Raw genomic sequence first — 18,201 nt, 5'->3', positions numbered from 1 at the left:
TGCTACCAGATGTCGGATTTCAAGCCAGCAGAGCCTCCAGCTCTTAGGAATTTGGCCACCCTCCAGGTGCCCGGCTTGAATCCTTGTTGACCTCCCCTGCCAGCGTCTGCCGGCAAGACCAAGGGAGGTCTCTTCGGCGATCCTTTTCAAACATGAAAAGAACACACCACTCCTCCCCCTCCCATCTCCAGGGGGGGGGGGAATGAGACAGACAGAAATATATCTACATGTCTTTATTCCTGTCTTTCAGCAGTACAGAGAAAACATGTCTGTACCCTCTGATTCCAACTGCAGAGAGAGAATAAACTCCACCCATGTACTTTCAGTACAGGGTCATGTGTCACCCTGAGCTAACATCCGGTGCTCAGAGCTCTGAACAGACTGTCCCTGGTTCCCACGGTACAATCCAATAACATCAGTTTCCTGTTTACCATTCCAGCCACCTGGAGCTCGCTTCTGCATTGCTGCTTTTTCGTAACAGGGAACTCTGACTGAAGCTCTTTCCACATTCCACACACTAATAGGGTTTCTCCCCTGTATGAATTCTTTTATGGTAAGTGAGATTGGAGCTATCAGTGAAGCTCTTTCCACATTCCACACACTGATAGGGTTTCTCCCCTGTATGAATTCTTTGATGCTTAGTGAGAGGAGCTCTGACTGAAGCTCTTTCCACATTCCATGCACTGATAGGGTTTCTCCCCTGTATGAATTCTCTGATGGGAAGTGAGATTGGAACTCTTCCTGAAGTTCTTTCCACATTCCACACACTGATAGGGTTTCTCCCCTGTATGAATTATTTGATGGAAAGTGAGAGAGGAGCTCTGACTGAAGCTCTTTCCACATTCCACACACTGATAGGGTTTCTCCCCTGTATGAATTCTTTGATGGAAAGTAAGATTGGCACTCTGACTGAAGCTCTTTCCACATTCCACACACTGATAGGGTTTCTCCCCTGTATGAATTCTTTGATGGAAAGTAAGATTGGCACTCTGACTGAAGCTCTTTCCACATTCCATGCACTGATAGGGTTTCTCCCCTGTATGAATTCTTTGATGGGAAGTGAGAGAGGAGCTCTTCCTGTAGCTCTTTCCACATTCCACACACTGATACGGTTTTTCCCCTGTATGAATTCTTTGATGGGAAGTGAGACTGTGGCTGTGAGTGAAGCTCTTTCCACATTCCACACACTGATAGGGTTTCTCCCCTGTATGAATTCTTTGATGGGAAGTGAGACTGTGGCTGTGAGTGAAGCTCTTTCCACATTCCACACACTGATAGGGTTTCTCCCCTGTATGAATTCTTTGATGATTAGTGAGATCGGAGCTCTGACTGAAGCTCTTTCCACATTCCACACACTGATAGGGTTTCTCCCCTGTATGAATTCTTTGATGGGAAGTGAGAGAGGAGCTCTGACTGAAGCTCTTTCCACATTCCACACACTGATAGGGTTTCTCCCCTGTATGAATTCTTTGATGGGAAGTGAGATTGTGGCTGTGAGTGAAGCTCTTTCCACATTCCACGCACTGATAGGGTTTCTCCCCTGTATGAATTCTCTGATGCTTAGTGAGATGGGAACTCTTCCTGAAGTTCTTTCCACATTCCACACACTGATAGGGTTTCTCCCCTGTATGAATTATTTGATGGAAAGTGAGAGAGGAGCTTTCAGTGAAGCTCTTTCCACATTTGACACACTGATAGGGTTTCTCCCCTGTATGAATTCTCTGATGCTTAGTGAGACTGGCACTCCGACTGAAGCTCTTTCCACATTCCACACACTGATAGGGTTTCTCCCCTGTATGAATTCTCTGATGCTTAGTGAGATTGGCACTCTGACTGAAGCTCTTTCCACATTCCACACACTGATAGGGTTTTTCCCCTGTATGAATTCTTTGATGGGAAGTGAGATGGGAGCTATTCCTGAAGCTCTTTCCACATTCCACGCACTTATAGGGTTTCTCCCCTGTATGAATTCTGCGATGGGAAGTGAGAGAGGAGCTACATGTGTAGGTCTTTCCACATTCCATGCACTGATAGAGTTTCTTTCCAATGAGACTTTGTTGATGGGAAGTGGAATGGGATCTCTGACTGCAGCTTTCTCCACACTCCAAATTTTTACGTGGCTTCTCCTCCCTGGGGATTTTATCGTGGTCACTTTTGCTCTCAATTTCCAATTCATCAGAATCTGCAATGGAGACAAAAAGAGATTAGAGCCTCAGGAAGAAATGGAGAAGAAATGAAACGAGTTGAGTGTGTGTTCATTACCTGTGTTGTTTGTCATTTTACCAACAAATTTATTATTAGATTCTGAAGAGTTGTTGAATGTTGTTTTGTCTGATATATAGTAGTGGTCAAAATTGTGGAAGGTTGAAGCTGACACTGAAGATGGCCTGGAAAGTTCACACCAGCCCAATCGTGGTAGAAAAAGGAATATTTTGAAGAAGATTGTTCAAAGAAAAAACTGTAAGTTACTGTTTATTGTGGGGGTGTTAGGTTCCCAGGTTTTATAGGGGGCACTGTTGAACTCTGTGAAAATATATGAGGTTGGTCCATAGATGTATTTTTTGAATTTCCAGGCAGATAGGACGATCCCACAGGGAGCCTTACCAAGAGAGGCCAATATCCCACAATTCTCCTCCATGACGTCCTTATGCAGAGCTCTCTGGTCAGGATCCAGCAACGCCCACTCCTCGTCCGTGAAACAAACAGCGACATCTTCAAAGCACACTGGACCCTAAAAGAAAAAGGGAAATGTCCTCCTCTGAGACAGCAGAAATATGATCTGCTACACAATCCTCTGTTGTTTCCTTCCTGTTAATTATTATTATTATTATTTATTTATTTATTTATTTATACCCCGCCCATCTGGCTGGGTTTTCCCAGCCACTCTGGGCGGCTTCCAAAAAACACTAAAATACAATAATCTCTTAAACATTAAAAGTGTCCCTAAACAGGGCTGCCTTTAGATGTCTTCTAAAAGTTTGGTAGTTATTTTTCTCTTTGACATCTGGTGGGAGGGCGTTCCACAGGGCGGGTGCCACTACCGAGAAGGCCCTCTGCCTGCTTCCCTGTAACTTGGCTTCTCGCAGCAAGGGAACCGCCAGAAGGCCCTCAGCACTAGATCTCACTGTCTGGGAAGAACGATGGAGGTAGAGACGCTCCTTCAGGTATACTGGACCGAGGCCGTTTAGGGCTTTCAAGGTCAGCAGAAACACTTTGAATTGTGCTCAGAAACGTTCTGGGAGCCAGTGTAGGTCTTTCAAGAACAGTGTTATATGGTCTTGGCGGCCGCTCCCAGTCACCAGTCTATTGCAGATGCAATAGAGGCGGCGAAGAAAGTCTTCTTTGCCATCGCTACCGCCACTTGGTAGGCTTGACATTGAGCTTTAACCCGTGTCCGCTTAGCTTCAGAATGAGTTATCCATCACCGGCGCTCTAGCCGTCTCAGCGATTGTTTCATTGCCCTCAGATCCGTGGAAAACCACAGGGCTGTCCGGGCTCCATGCAATCGAAGAGGGCGCTTCGGAGCCAAACAGTCAATAGCCCTGGTTAACTCCACATTCCAGCAGGCCACGAGGGAATCAGCTGAAAGGCCATCAACATGGGATAAAGCATCCCCTACCACTCTCTGGAAACCATTTGGAGCCATTAAGTGGCGGGGGCGGACCATCTGAATCGGTCCCACCTCCATGCAGAGGGGAAGGGTCGCGGAGAAGTCCAGTTGCACTAGGAAGTGATCCGACCATGGCACTGCAACCCCCCCTCCTCGCCAACAAGACCTGGGTTGCTGTGCGTAAGAGAAACCTGGTGGACAAGCAGCGGCAAGGACAGGCCCATCTGCTTCATCCAACCAAGTCTCTGTTACACATGCCAGGTCAAGCCCTCCATCCATGATCAAGTCATGGATGGCAGTGGTTTTATGAATCATTGACCTGGCATTGCAGAGCAGCACCTTCAGGTCATGTGGGTATCCCTTGCTGATTCTAGTATCCGTCCAGTCAGGACCAGACCCGGAGGCAGGGATAGTCCTCCAACAACGACTAAACCTGCCTCCTCTGTAATGACGTGGTCTGGTCTTAGCGTAACTCCTCCTCCTACGCGTGATCACTGAGATCGGTTGTCCCAGTGCATCCCCCCCATGGAACATGCCCCAGCTATTTTGTGGGCTGGGACCCACTCCCCGGCAGCCCTGACCCCTCCCCTTAAGAACAAAATAAAACCCTTAAAAAAAAGAAAGAACAATACAAACAAAAAACTGTAAAAATTACAAACACATTAAAATCAAACAAATTCCCAAACCCAACCAAACATCCATCCCACCCCCCACAAAAAAAGTAATCAAAAGGGAAAAAAGAAAATTTTAAAAAGAACATTGTGCCGCTCCGAGTCCTCCTGGCCAGCAGCAGCAGCAACAACTGTCCTTATGAGGCTTCAGGCCCCGCCCTGGGCCAGGTGGTGAGTGGCAGGAGCAGGGCCCTCGGGCACTCACGCAGGAGAGTTGTTTCAATAGGATTGCTTTGCTGCACATTTTATTTATGGATGCTTATTTTATTCTAAGTTTAAATTATGGGTATTCGTTTTTGTGCAAATAGGTTGTACTCCACCTTGTGTTATTCAAGTCATTCTGCTTGGCAGGCATTCCAGTTTCCCCAATGGAAGGATCCACTTTCTCCTCTCCTCCTGAGCTGTTCCCTCCTAAGAACTAGAGCCAAATTCGAGGGGTTCATGGGGGCATGGATAAGGGGAGGAAGTGGAGGCAGGCCCCATTTTGCAGCCGATGGGGCTGATTAGGTGAATCCAGGCCGCTATTTGTTCTCATTTGTCCACTGCTTAGAAAACTATTTTTGCATTCAGTGATCAATCTAGAAATGAAATAAGCCTCTTTTGGATGGGCATCTGTCTTGGATGATCTAGCAGAGATTCCTGCAATGCAGGGGGTCTCCTGGCTCTGAGAGACAAGCAGGGAGGGTGACTTCCGGTTAGCGCCAGCGCTTAATGGCGGATTTCTCCCGGAGCTCCGGGAGAGATCTGCTTCGTGGGTTCGGGTCCTGCAGCCACGGCGGAGCGAGGACCCTCAAAAAATCACAGGCGCGTAGCCTGTGAACTGGAGACTCGGCGGGCACCTTTGCGCCCCCCCGACGTTGTGAAATAGCCTTTTTAAAGGCTACGGATCAGCGGAGGGTGTATGGAGCGGTGCTGAGAGTCGCTTTCACCCAGCCTGCGAAGCGAAGCCGCGTCGCCATTAGCGGAGAGCGCTGACTTCTTCCGGTGAATTTGGATCAAAAAGAGCAACTTTCCGTGAGTAGGATTGAGCTTTAAAAAATAATTGGACGTTAAAATTAAAGAAATTGGGCACCGAGACGGATAAGCATCAAAAAGGAAGTCTGCTTTCCGTTCTGTAGCAAGACCAAAGCGAAAGGCATTTAAGCTGTAACTTTCTGACAGGAGAGATTTGCGAACTAAGAAATCCACCACCAAGCAAAGAACTCCCTCCCCCGAAGGCAGGAGGGGGGGGGAAGAAGACTTTAAAGTGATTTCCTGCTTGTTTTAAAAGAAATTGAACTGTTTACTGCTGCTTCTTTACCTGGGGGTCGGACTGCCGGAGAAAAGGAACCGGCTAAGGACTGTCGCTACAAGAAGGTTAAAAAGTAACTGTAATACTGACTTTGGTTACTCTCAACTTGAAACATCTTATTTTGCTGCACAGTAAGTTATTTGCAGGATACTACTGATTTGGATCTTTTACAAAGAAAAAAGAATAACTGAAAGGGACTAGGAGGGCTTTTGTTTTTTGGAAGGTGTGGGAATAAATTGAAGCTAAAGAATTGAACTTATGCCCTCTAGAGGACTTGTGAATAGTTTCAGCAACAAGTGGAGTTTAAAACCTGAGAATTTTTTTTTTGACAGCTTAAGAGTGTGGGAATGACCTTGAGTGAAAGACTTTGTTATGGCAGATGGTAAACAGAAAGAGGACTCACAAGAAACAACTTTGAGATCCGGTAGACAATACAAAGTCGATCTTTCTATGCAAAGAAGGGCCTCTGTATCAGGGGCTTCCGGAACTGCAGCTGTCACAAAGGCAAAAGTGAAAATAATGTCTTCAGAAGAAGCATTTGCAAAGGCATTGGGGAAAATAAATGACTCTTTGGAGGAACTAAAGAAGCAAGGCGCTGAAACAAATAAAAAAATTGAAGAAATCTCTGGGAAAATTGATTTAAATACCAAAAGTATAACTGACCTCGGGAACAAAGTGAACTCTAATGCAGAAGCAATTGGGAAATTATTGGAAGATTCATCCACAACACGAAAGATAGCTGAGGAAGCTAAGGAAATTGCAACTGCTGCTGAGGAAAAATTTCCACCGGTGTACAGGAAATTAGATGAGTATGAGCTGGCACTCTCTATGCAGGATATGCAACGCAAGGAGAAAAATTTAAGGATCAGACTTGTGCCGGAAAAGGAAGGAGATAACTTGGTGGATTACTTGACAAAAGAATTTTCTGACTTTTGGAAGCAGGAGCTGAATAAGGAAGAATTTAAGATAGAGAGTGCATTTAGATTGGGAATAAGGCAGAGGAAGAACAGACCCAGAGATTGCTTGATAACTTTAAGATCAAAGGAGGAGAGAGACAAAATACTGAACCTGCACTATCAAACAACCCTTCGAATTGAAGATTTTCACATTGAGATTTTTAAAGACATTCCCAAAAGTATTTTGGATGCAAGAGGCCATTATAAGGACTTGGTGACACTGCTGAAAAGGAACTACATATTAATCAGGTGGGAGTTTCCCCAAGGCTTGTCTTTTAAATACAAGGGGAAGAAAAGAAGAATAAAGACAGTGAGTGACAAAGACAAGTTCTTGGGAGAACACGAAGAAGACCTACAGAAAGAGACGTTTCCAGGACAAGGACACCCTTCAAGCAAGGGACCACTAGATACGGACACGGAACCACCGACAAAAGACGAACAACAACTGGGAGCTGTAGGAGGAAGTAAATAACCCCATCATGGCCTTGCAACTTCTAACCTGGAATTGTAACGGTTTGAATAATCCCAGAAAAAGAAAAAATATATTTCATGCTTTAAAGAAAGACCAATTGGACTTGATTTGTTTACAAGAGACTCATGTGACAAGAGCACATAGAAAATTATTAATAAATAAGAGATTGGGACAAGAATTTATATCTTCAGACAGAGTAAAAAAGAGAGGAGTGGTCATCTATGCAAAGGAAAATTTGCAACCGAAACAAATCTTTAAAGATGACCAAGGAAGATATTTGGCAATTGAAATTCAATTTCAAGGAGAAAAACTTTTGATAGTGGGAATATATGCACCAAATGAAGGGAAAGCAGAATTCTTTAAGAAGTTGCATGAGATTTTGATGGACTATATGGATTATAATTTAATCATGATGGGTGACATGAATGGAGTAGTTTCAACAAATATGGACAAAGCACAAAGACAGGTAATCACAAAAGACGGAAGACTACCAAAAACTTTTTTTGAAATGACTGACAATATGGACTTGATTGACATTTGGAGAACAAAACACCCATTAGAAAGAGAGGGAACCTTCTTTTCTGAAGCCAAAATGACATGGACACGGATTGACCAAATTTGGGTGACTAGCAGTATGGCGTCGAACATAAAGAAAGTGGAAATCTGCCCAAAAACCTTCTCCGACCATAACGCAGTAAAGATGGTGATGAAGCAAACAACAACTGGCTCCTTCAGATGGAGAATGAATGACACCTTATTTAGAGATGAGGAGATTTGCAAGAAGGCCCAAAAAAATTTGAAAGATTATTTTGAAATCAACTTAAGGACTAAAGTAGAAAAAAGAATAGTATGGGACGCAAGTAAAGCCGTGATGAGAGGGTTTTTGATACAACAAAATTCAGTAAAGAAAAGAAAGCAAAATGAGAGGAAAGAGAAAATCTTGGAAAAGATAAAAGAAGGGGAAAGGAAACTAAGATTGAAGCCAAAATCGCAAGAGATTTTAAGAGAAATTAAATTTTATCAAACACAATATATGGAACTGATGAATCAAGAAATAGAATGGAAAATTAAACAAATGAGACAAAAGACTTTTGAATCTGCAGATAAATGTGGCAAGTTATTGGCTTGGCAAATAAAGAAGAGACAAAAACTCAACACGGTAACAAATTTAGAAGTGGAAGGAAAGAACATATGTAACCCAGTGGAAATTAGGAACTGTTTTCAGAGCTACTTTAGACAACTGTATACACAAGGGCCGCAGAAAGAAATGGATATACAACAATTCCTCAAGAAAAATGGGCTGAAAAAGATTTCGCAGGAAAGTAAGACAATTTTGAACCAGGAGATATCAGCACAGGAAATAGAAGATGCCATTCAAAGCATGACGTTGGGCAAATCACCTGGACCTGATGGACTGACTTCCAAATACTACAAAGTTTTGAAGGAAGGGTTGATACAACCTTTGAAGGAAGTCTGCAACGAGATCATGGAGGGGAGGAAGGCACCCGATACGTGGAGGGAGGCCTACATTACACTTATACCAAAGACAGAGACTGAAAAGACCCAACTTAAGAACTACCGACCCATCTCGCTACTAAATGTGGATTACAAAATCTTTGCTGATATTTTAGCAAAGAGACTGAAAAGAGTTTTGATGGAGGAGATTCATGGGGACCAAGCGGGCTTTCTCCCGAAAAGGCATTTGTCGGACAACGTAAGGAATATAATTGACATTTTGGAGAAGCTGGAAGTGAATATAAATACCAAGGCGGTTTTGATATTTGTGGACGCTGAGAAAGCCTTTGACAATATATCTTGGAGTTTCATGTTGAAGAACCTCCGGGGGATGGGGGTAGGCCAAGGGTTTGAAAATGGTATAGGTGCAATATACTCTGAACAGAAAGCAAAATTAATTGTAAATAATGTGGTTACAGAAGGGTTCAAGATTGAAAAAGGGACACGTCAGGGGTGTCCTATCTCCCCACTACTTTTTATATCGGTCCTGGAGGTTTTGCTTAATATGATCAGGAGGGACCAGTTGGTCAAAGGGATCCAGGTCGGAGCTAAACAATACAAATTGAGAGCATTTGCAGATGACCTAGTACTTACATTACAAGAGCCAGAAGCTAGTACGAAAAGAGTTTTGGAAATAATTCAAGAGTTTGGTCAAATGGCAGGATTTAAATTGAATAAGTTAAAGAAAAATTTAACACAGGTTGAAAAAGAAAGGTTTCAGAATGAGACGGGGTTGACTGTGGTTAAAAAAGTGAAATACCTGGGTATAAATATGACAGCTAAGAATGTGAACCTATTTAAAGACAATTATGAAAAAACTTGGACAGAAGTGAAAAAAGATTTGGAGATTTGGTCAAACTTGAAGCTTTCCTTGTTAGGTCGAATTGCAGTTATAAAAATGAATGTATTGCCAAGAATGTTGTTCTTGTTCCAAGCACTACAAATAATGGATAAAATGGACTGTTTCAAGAAGTGGCAGAAAGACATATCTAAATTTGTCTGGCAGGGCAAGAAGCCCAGAATTAAATTTAAGATATTAACGGATTCAAAGGAGAGAGGGGGGTTTGCCCTGCCAGACTTTAAACTGTACTATGAAGCGGCAGCTTTCTGCTGGCTAAAAGATTGGCTGCTTCTTGAGAACACAGACATTTTGGATTTGGAAGGTTTTAACAATATTTTTGGGTGGCATGCATATTTGTGGTATGACAAGGTTAAAGCACATAAAAGTTTTAAAAACCATATTGTCAGAAAAGCACTATTAAATGTCTGGGTCAGATATAAAGATTTGCTGGAAAACAAAACTCCAAGGTGGCTGTCGCCAATGGAAGCTAAGGCAGTTAAAAAGTTAAATATGGAGTCGAAGTGGCCAAGATATTGGGAAATTCTGGAAAAGGAAGGGGGCAAACTGAGATTGCAGAGTTTTGAGAAATTAAAAGGGAAGGTGAGAGATTGGTTGCACTATCACCAAATAAATGAAGTGTTTAAGTTGGACAGTAAAATTGGCTTCCAGGTGGAAAAATCAAAATTGGAGACTGAATTGCTAGAATCCAGTACTAAGAATCTGTCAAAAATGTACAATTTGCTGCTGAAATGGAATACACAAGATGAAATGGTTAAATCAACTATGATTAAATGGGCTCAGGACATTGGTCATAATATTTTGTTTGCTGACTGGGAAAAGTTGTGGACCACCGGGATGAAATTCACGGCATGTAATGCCTTAAGAGAAAATATTATGAAAATGATTTATAGGTGGTACATAACCCCAGTCAAGCTTGCAAAGATTTACCATTTGCCTGATAATAAATGTTGGAAATGTAAAGAAAAGGAAGGTACATTTTTTCACCTTTGGTGGACGTGCCCGAAGATTAAGGCATTCTGGGAAATGATCTATAATGAACTCAAAAAGGTATTTAAATATACCTTCACTAAGAAACCAGAGGCTTTTCTCTTGGGCATTGTCGGCCAAGGGGTGTTAAAGAAGGATATAACTTTCTTTATGTATGCTACAACAGCAGCTAGAATACTCATTGCAAAGTACTGGAAGACACAGGATCTACCCACACTGGAAGAATGGCAGATGAAGGTGATGGACTACATGGGCTTGGCAGAAATGACGAGCAGAATCCGAAACCAGGGAAGAGAAGCAGCGGAAGAAGAATGGAAAAAGTTTAAGGACTATTTAAAGAAATACTACAAAATTAATGAAAGTTAGAATGATGTTGGACTGGAAAGTAAATGGTTACTATTAGCAATGGTTAAGACAAGGAGAATAAGGAAGATTAGCTTAAATTTGAAGTAAAATAAGGGAAGATTTCCTGAGTAATTGATTAGAATTTGGAATACAGAAAAGGGAGGCATGAGGAAGTCGAGGAAGAAAGGTTTAAGAAATTAGGATATGAAATGGTACTTGTCTTTTTTTTTGTTGTTTTGTTTTTGTTATTGTCTGTTTATGTATTTGTCGTTGTTATGTATTGATTGTTTGTGTGGTTATAAAAATTGTTTAATAAAAATATTTAAAAAAAAAAAGAGATAGGTTGTCCCAGTGCATCCCCCCCATGGAACATGCCCCAGCTATTTTGTGGGCTGGGACCCACTCCCCGGCAGCCCTGACCCCTCCCCTTAAGAACAAAATAAAACCCTTAAAAAAAAGAAAGAACAATACAAACAAAAAACTGTAAAAATTACAAACACATTAAAATCAAACAAATTCCCAAACCCAACCAAACATCCATCCCACCCCCCACAAAAAAAGTAATCAAAAGGGAAAAAAGAAAATTTTAAAAAGAACATTGTGCCGCTCCGAGTCCTCCTGGCCAGCAGCAGCAGCAACAACTGTCCTTATGAGGCTTCAGGCCCCGCCCTGGGCCAGGTGGTGAGTGGCAGGAGCAGGGCCCTTGGGCACTCACGCAGGGGAGTTGTTTCAATAGGATTGCTTTGCTGCACATTTTATTTATGGATGCTTATTTTATTCTAAGTTTAAATTATGGGTATTCGTTTTTGTGCAAATAGGTTGTACTCCACCTTGTGTTATTCAAGTCATTCTGCTTGGCAGGCATTCCAGTTTCCCCAATGGAAGGATCCACTTTCTCCTCTCCTCCTGAGCTGTTCCCTCCTAAGAACTAGAGCCAAATTCGAGGGGTTCATGGGGGCATGGATAAGGGGAGGAAGTGGAGGCAGGCCCCATTTTGCAGCCGATGGGGCTGGTTAGGTGAATCCAGGCCGCTATTTGTTCTCATTTGTCCACTGCTTAGAAAACTATTTTTGCATTCAGTGATCAATCTAGAAATGAAATAAGCCTCTTTTGGATGGGCATCTGTCTTGGATGATCTAGCAGAGATTCCTGCAATGCAGGGGGTCTCCTGGCTCTGAGAGACAAGCAGGGAGGGTGACTTCTGGCAAAAGGAGAGGGAGCCACCGGTGGCTCCTCCTTCTCCTGACTCACCTCTGCCTCTCAACCTTCCTCTCCCACTCGCCTCCTTCCTCTTCTGCCTCTGATTCTGCACTGCATTCTGCCACAGAGTCTCCCAGCTCACTAAGCTCTGTTTCCCCTTCAGCTTCTGACACCTCCTCTTCACAGACTTCTCCCTCTTCTCCCTCTGACCGCTCATCCTTCCTCCACCTCCACTCCTTCGGCTCTCAGCCATCATCCCTTCCTGGTTCCCCGGTTGCTTCCTCCCACCATTCCTCTGTGCCCAACCAGTCCATGACATTGCTCCATCCCTCGGCCTCTGTCCCCACAAGGCAGCTTCCCCTGACCTGATCTGGTTCCACAGCCGCTGCTTCCCTTCTGCCCCCATGAAAAGGCGGATCAGGAGGTCTTGCTGGCATCCTTCTGCCACCTGTAAGAGAAAAAAGGTAAGCAGGACGCCAGGAGTGCCTGCTTCTCTCACAGGTGAAACAGGGCATCTCTAACTGCAGATGGGCCTTTAGAAATCCTTACCTGCTGAGAGCATTTATAGACGTTTGTGCCCATTTCATATGTTTGTTTGTGCAGAAATACATCTCCCCTCCTCTGGACCCTTGTTCCCAACGGTCCCCCACCAAAACAAGATGAAAAGAACCCTCAGATGAGTTGGGAAACCAAGAGAATGAGACCAGTGGAGAAAAACCACCTTCCTCCTTACCCAGTGGCCTCTCTCTGGTGTCCAACAGAGGCCTCTCTGCCTCACAGGAATCCAGGTCCATTTCTGCAAAGAGATCCTTTCCCTGAGAAAGAAACAAGGATTCAAAACAGAGAATGGGGAGAAATACTAGAAAGAGAATGACAAAGACTTGAAGGGTGTGAGATCTCATTCCATGGATGCTTTCCCAGAAAAAGGATGGGCCATCAGCAGACCATTATGGGATGTTCTCTGTCCTGTTTGGAGCCCCTTGGGAGTATCCAGAGGTAAGTCTCTCTCACCTGCTTTCTCTCCTCTGCCTGACTCAGGAGGAAACCTTCAGCCAGGGCCACCGCCTGGGAACTGGTCTCCGCTCCACAGTCCCTCACCCAGCTCTCCATCTCCAGGGGAAGGACAGCCAGGAACTGCTCCAAGATCACCAGGTCCAGCATCTCAGCTTTCGTGTGCCTTTCTGGCTTCAGCCACTGATGGTCAAGGTGGTGGAGTCGGCTGCAAACCTCTCGGGGTCCTTTGGCCTCCTGGCAGCAGAACTGCCTCAACTGCTGGCTCTGCACCTCTGAGCAGAGGGTGTCCTCCTCACCCAGGATCTTCTGCACAGTGTTTTCCCATAACCCCCCACTGCTCCCAGTTTCGTTGGCATGGCCTCTTCCAGGGCCATCTGAGTCTTGCTCATCCATCTGTGCTCTCAGGAATCCTCTGAGAGATCAGAAGGAACCCTTTGGTCTTCTGCCAAGTTCTGTCCGTCTAAATGAGAAGCTCTAGCAAATCCTACAAAGCAAATACATTGTTCTGTTACAGAATTTGTATGACAGGGGAAAAAATGGTTCCCCGAGCAAGCATGGATGAGTCTTGCTGGGAACCAGGGCTGGACTTTACCGCATCCCAGACCATGAGATATCTTTTTGAAAAGAAAGAGCAGGAGGAGGAGAAGAAATAAGTCTCTAGCCTTCAAGCATTGCAGAATGTGGAGGCAACTGAAGGGATTTCTGTGAGATTAATCAACCTGGTTTCTGCTGCCTTCTAGATAATGCCTGAAGTCAGAAGTGACTGACAAGGGAGTCATTTGTATCTTGTGGAAAATGGATGCTTGGTTCTAGTGAGGGTCCTCATTCAGGGGTCCTCAGGAGTTGCTCCTCACCCCCACCCCCACCCCCACCCCCACCCTCACTCCCTGCTTCTGTCTCTTTTTCTGCAAACTCTGCCGCTGTCCAGACAGATTCGTGGGGTGAGGTCTCTTTTTCTCTCTTCTGAGGGCCAGGAATGTATCTGGCCAACCCCCAGAGGGCCAAGTGGGCGGGGCCAAAGACATCTCCCTTGATTTTTTGATTTTTTTGTTGTTCTGTTAGATAGCTTAACACAAACTGGTCCCCAATGCAGCAGCCAGACTATGGCCTGGGATCCCTCTCTTTATTCCTGGCCTTTCTCTCCCACCTTAACTTCCTTCCTCCCTGTGGGGTTTTTTTTGGGGGGGGGGCTAGTCCACCTCCTCGTTCAGCTTTGGAAAACAATTTGCACATGTTTCCTCTGTTGTGCAATGAGGCTGAGCGATGTCACACAGAGTTAAAGTCCCAGGGACTCCTTTGTTTAAAGAAGGGAGGTCGTTTCTGAAAGGGGGGGGGGCGGAGGGCCAAATGAGTTTGGGATCCTCTGATCTGCAGGAAGGAGAGCGTGGCAGAGTTGCTCCCTAGCCCCACCCCCACCCCCACCCTCACTCCCTGCTTCTGTCTCCTTTTCTGCAAACTCTGCCGCTGTCCAGACAGATTCGTGGGGTGAGGTCTCTTTTTCTCTCTTCTGAGGGCCAGGAATGTATCTGGCCAACCCCCAGAGGGCCAAGTGGGCGGGGCCAAAGACATCTCCCTTGATTTTTTTGTTGTTCTGTTAGATAGCTTAACACAAACTGGTTTGCAATGCAGCAGCCAGGCTATGGCCTGGGATCCCTCTCTTTATCCCTGGTCTCTCTTTCCCACTTTTCCTTCCTTCCTCCCCGTTGTTCTTTATTTGGGGGGGGGGCTAGTCCACCTCCTCCTCCAGCTTAGCAAAACCATTTGCACATGTTTCCTCTGTTGTGCAATGAGGCTGAGCGATGTCACACAGAGTTAAAGTCCCAGGGACTCCTTTCTTTAAAGAAGGGAGATTTCGTGGGAGTCAGGGATCCTCTGATCTGCAGGAAGGAGAGCGTGGAAGCCCTGGCCCCTCCCTGGCAGGACCCTCTCCTCCCTGACTTGGGGTCCCCCCCTGCAGGAGCAGATCAGGCCCCCCAGGCACCCTCTCCTGCTGCAGCCCTGGGACCCCCCCCCCCGTCTCCCCACTGCACCCTCTGGGGGGAGAGAGAGGAGACTCACCCATAGCTGGCAACCTTCCTTTTTTTTCTTTGTGGGAAATTCCCTTATTGCAGCGCCGTTTCCCGCTGCTTCCTGCTGCTATCCCGGATTGGTAGATAGGTGAGGCTGCTGATCCCTTATTTTCAAGGCTGCTGATCCCTTATTTTCAAATCTGAAAGTTGACAGCTATGGACTCACCAGATCCCAGGAGGGGGCTGCGATTCAGCCCTTGCAGGAGAGACACCAAAGCAACACCCCCCCTTCCTTGCAGGAAAGGACTGGGGAGGGAGGGGCCTTGGCTCTGGAGGACCAGCCCCCTCTTGCTTCCTGTCCTCTCTAGGAAGGCAGCTCAGTTCCCTTTAACCCTTGCAAAGCCGAGTCCTCCCTCGCTCAGCCCTCTCTCGCTTGGCAGATCCTCAGATTCTTATTATTTTTTATGCATTTAGGGGGGCAACTGCTCCCCCGGCTACGCCAATGCCCAGATATCCTTTTGGGGGTGAGGCTCTTGGCTGGACTCTGAGCATCTCCCTCCCTTGGCCAGAAACCAGAGGAAGAGCTTGCAGGGGAAAGGGCTTTGCAGGAGGCAAGGAAGCTCCTCCTAGAATTCAGGAGTGGAGAGATAGGAGGGGATCCCAGGGTCATCTAGTCCAACCCGAAGCAAGAGGGGGCTGGTCTAGTTCCCTAAACAGGCAGCCCTGTTTAGGGAAGCTTTCAATGTTTAATAGGTTATTGTATTTTAGTGTTTTATTGCAAGCCGCCCAGAGTGGCTGGGGAAACCCAGCCAGATGTGCAGGGTATAAATAATAAATTATTATTATTATAATTATTATTACAACCCCCAGCAATGCAGGAATCTCAGCTAAAGCATCCATGGCAGATGGCCGTCCGATCTCTGCTTAGAAACCTCCAAGGAAGGAGAGTCCACCACTTCCCAAGGGAGACCTTTCTCCTGCCAAAATGAGTAATAATGAGTAATAAATTAAATGAGTAAATGAGTAATAATTTCTTATGCATGCTTTTCATACTAATATACAAAAGTATGCCATTTCCCTTTCCAGAAATGCTTAATTCCTAATTTAATGGACTGAAAATGGATGGTTGTTGTTATGATGTTTAGGGAAGCTTTTAATATTTGATGGACTATTGTATTTTAATATTTTGTTGGAAGCCGCCCAGAGTGGCTGGGAAACCCAGCCAGATGGGTGGGGTATAAATATATTATTATTATTATTATTATTATTATTATTATTATTATTATTATTAAATTGATCAGGTGAGTTTTCTCCTTTCGAAAGAGGAAGGTGGAATCTCCATGGCTGATAGCATAACGTTGAAAGACTAGGGAAATACGGGGAGTCCTAGAGTATCTGCTTGGAATGCAGAATGTCCCCATCAGTGTAGACCAGGGGTCCTCAAACTATGTTCCCTGGCCTGAATCCAGCCCGTCAGGGTCGTGAATCTGGCCTGCACGGTCATTTCAGAACCCGCCAAGTGTCTGAGGCTGAAAGCATCTCGCCCCCCCCCGCTCAGTCAGTCCCTGGGAGGTAAACGCCACTGGCGTGGTGGCGGCTCTACCAATGAAAGGCCAGGTGAGCGACCTCACACAGTTAAAGTCCCTGGGGCTCCTTTGTTCAAAGGCCTCTGCCTTCCTGCCTGGGGTGGGCAGGCTCTGGCTGGCAGGCGCCTCTGCCTTCCTGCCTGGGGTGGGCAGGCTCTGGCTGGCAGGCGCCTCTGCCTTCCTGCCTGGGGTGGGCAGGCTCTGGCTGGCAGGCGCCTCTGCCTTCCTGCCTGGGGTGGGCAGGCTCTGGCTGGCAGGAACCTCTGCCTTCCTGCCTGGGGTGGGCAGGCTCTGGCTGGCAGGCACCTCTGCCTTCCTGCCTGGGGTGGGCAGGCTCTGGCTGGCAGGCGCCTCTTCCCGGCACGCGCTCTCTCCTTCCCTGACCTTCCTCCTGGGGAGTCTGGCAAAAAGCTCTGGCTCTCAGTCCCGGGGCTCCTTCCTCCTCTGGGTAGCAGGAGCATATGGGGGGGTCTTTGCACCCCTGACCCTCTCCTCCCTGACTTGCCCCCCCCCCGCAGGAGCAGATCAGGCCCCCCAGGCCCCCTCCCCTGCTGCAGCCCTGGGACCCCCACCAGATCCCAGAGAGAGGGGAGACTCACCAGATCCCAGGAGGGGGCAGCGAGGCAGCCCTTGCAGGAGAGACACCCAAGCAGGGAAGGACTGGGGAGGGAGGGGCCTTGGCTCTGGAGGACCTGCCCCCCCCCCGCTTCCTGTCCTCTCTAGGAAGGCAGCTCGGTTCCCGTTAACCCTTGCAGTGCCGAGTCCCCCCAGCTCAGACCTGACCGACACGCTGCGCCCCTGAACAGATCCCGGCTAGCGAAGGGTCTCTCAATTCGGCTTGAATTTCTGGAGCGCAGAAAGGGGGGGGAGTGGAGGTCCAGAGACGGGGAGCAACTGGGGCGGAGCCTGGAGCCTGTGCAACTGCCTCCCCCCCCATCCGCTCCCTCCCCCCTCCACTTTCCCTCCTTGTGCTGGACCAGAGCAGCTTCTCTTCCGGGGCCCCCCCTCTCCCCCCCCCCACCCATAGCTTGAGTGACATATTTAGGGAACCGATTTTGCGGGGGGGGCGCCTATGCCCGGGGGGGGGGAGACGTCCTTGCCACTTTCTTGCTAGATACGGCCCTGATCCCTGGGTCATCCAGTCCAACCCCCAGCAATGCAGGAATCTCAGCTGAAGCATCCATGGCAGATGGCCGTCCGATCTCTGCTCAGAAACCTCCAAGGAAGGAGAGCCCCCCCCCCTCCCAAGGGAGACCTTTCCCTGCCCAACTGCTCTTAGGTGTCCCTCAAGGCAGCGGGTCCTGAGTTCTAGCCCTGCATAAACAATCGCACTGGCTGTCAAGGAGGAACCCAGCGAAGTTCAAAAGAAATAAATCCTATTCTCATCATAAATGAGTAATACTTTCTTATGCACGCTTATGCACGCAACAAAAGTATGCCATTTCCCTTTCCAGAAATGCTCAATTGCTAATTCAATGGACTGAAAATGGATGGTTGTTGTTATTATGTTTAGGGAAGCTTTTAATATTTGATGGACTATTGCATTTTAATATTTTGTTGGAAGCTGCCCAGAGTGGCTGGGGAACCCAGCCAGATGGGTGGGGTATAAATTATTATTATTATTATTATTATTATTATTATTATTATTATTATTATTATTATCACTATTACTATTGATCAGGT

At 46.3% G+C, this 18,201-nt stretch overlaps 1 protein-coding gene and 1 pseudogene across 4 annotated transcripts in view; both read right to left on the bottom strand.

The window, feature by feature from the left end:
- The window catches only part of LOC128412035 (zinc finger protein 420-like), a 621,951-nt gene that overhangs the window by 388,881 nt on the left and 214,869 nt on the right, over window positions 1-18,201 (bottom strand). The window lies entirely within an intron of this gene.
- On the bottom strand, window positions 499-12,352 carry LOC128412055 (zinc finger protein 420-like; annotated as a pseudogene).

This window comes from Podarcis raffonei, chromosome 4 (genome assembly GCF_027172205.1).
Source record: "Podarcis raffonei isolate rPodRaf1 chromosome 4, rPodRaf1.pri, whole genome shotgun sequence".
In the NCBI taxonomy this organism is placed as follows: domain Eukaryota; kingdom Metazoa; phylum Chordata; class Lepidosauria; order Squamata; family Lacertidae; genus Podarcis; species Podarcis raffonei.
The sequence above is the reverse complement of the archived record's forward strand: the minus strand, read 5'-3'. Positions and strand labels throughout refer to the sequence as shown.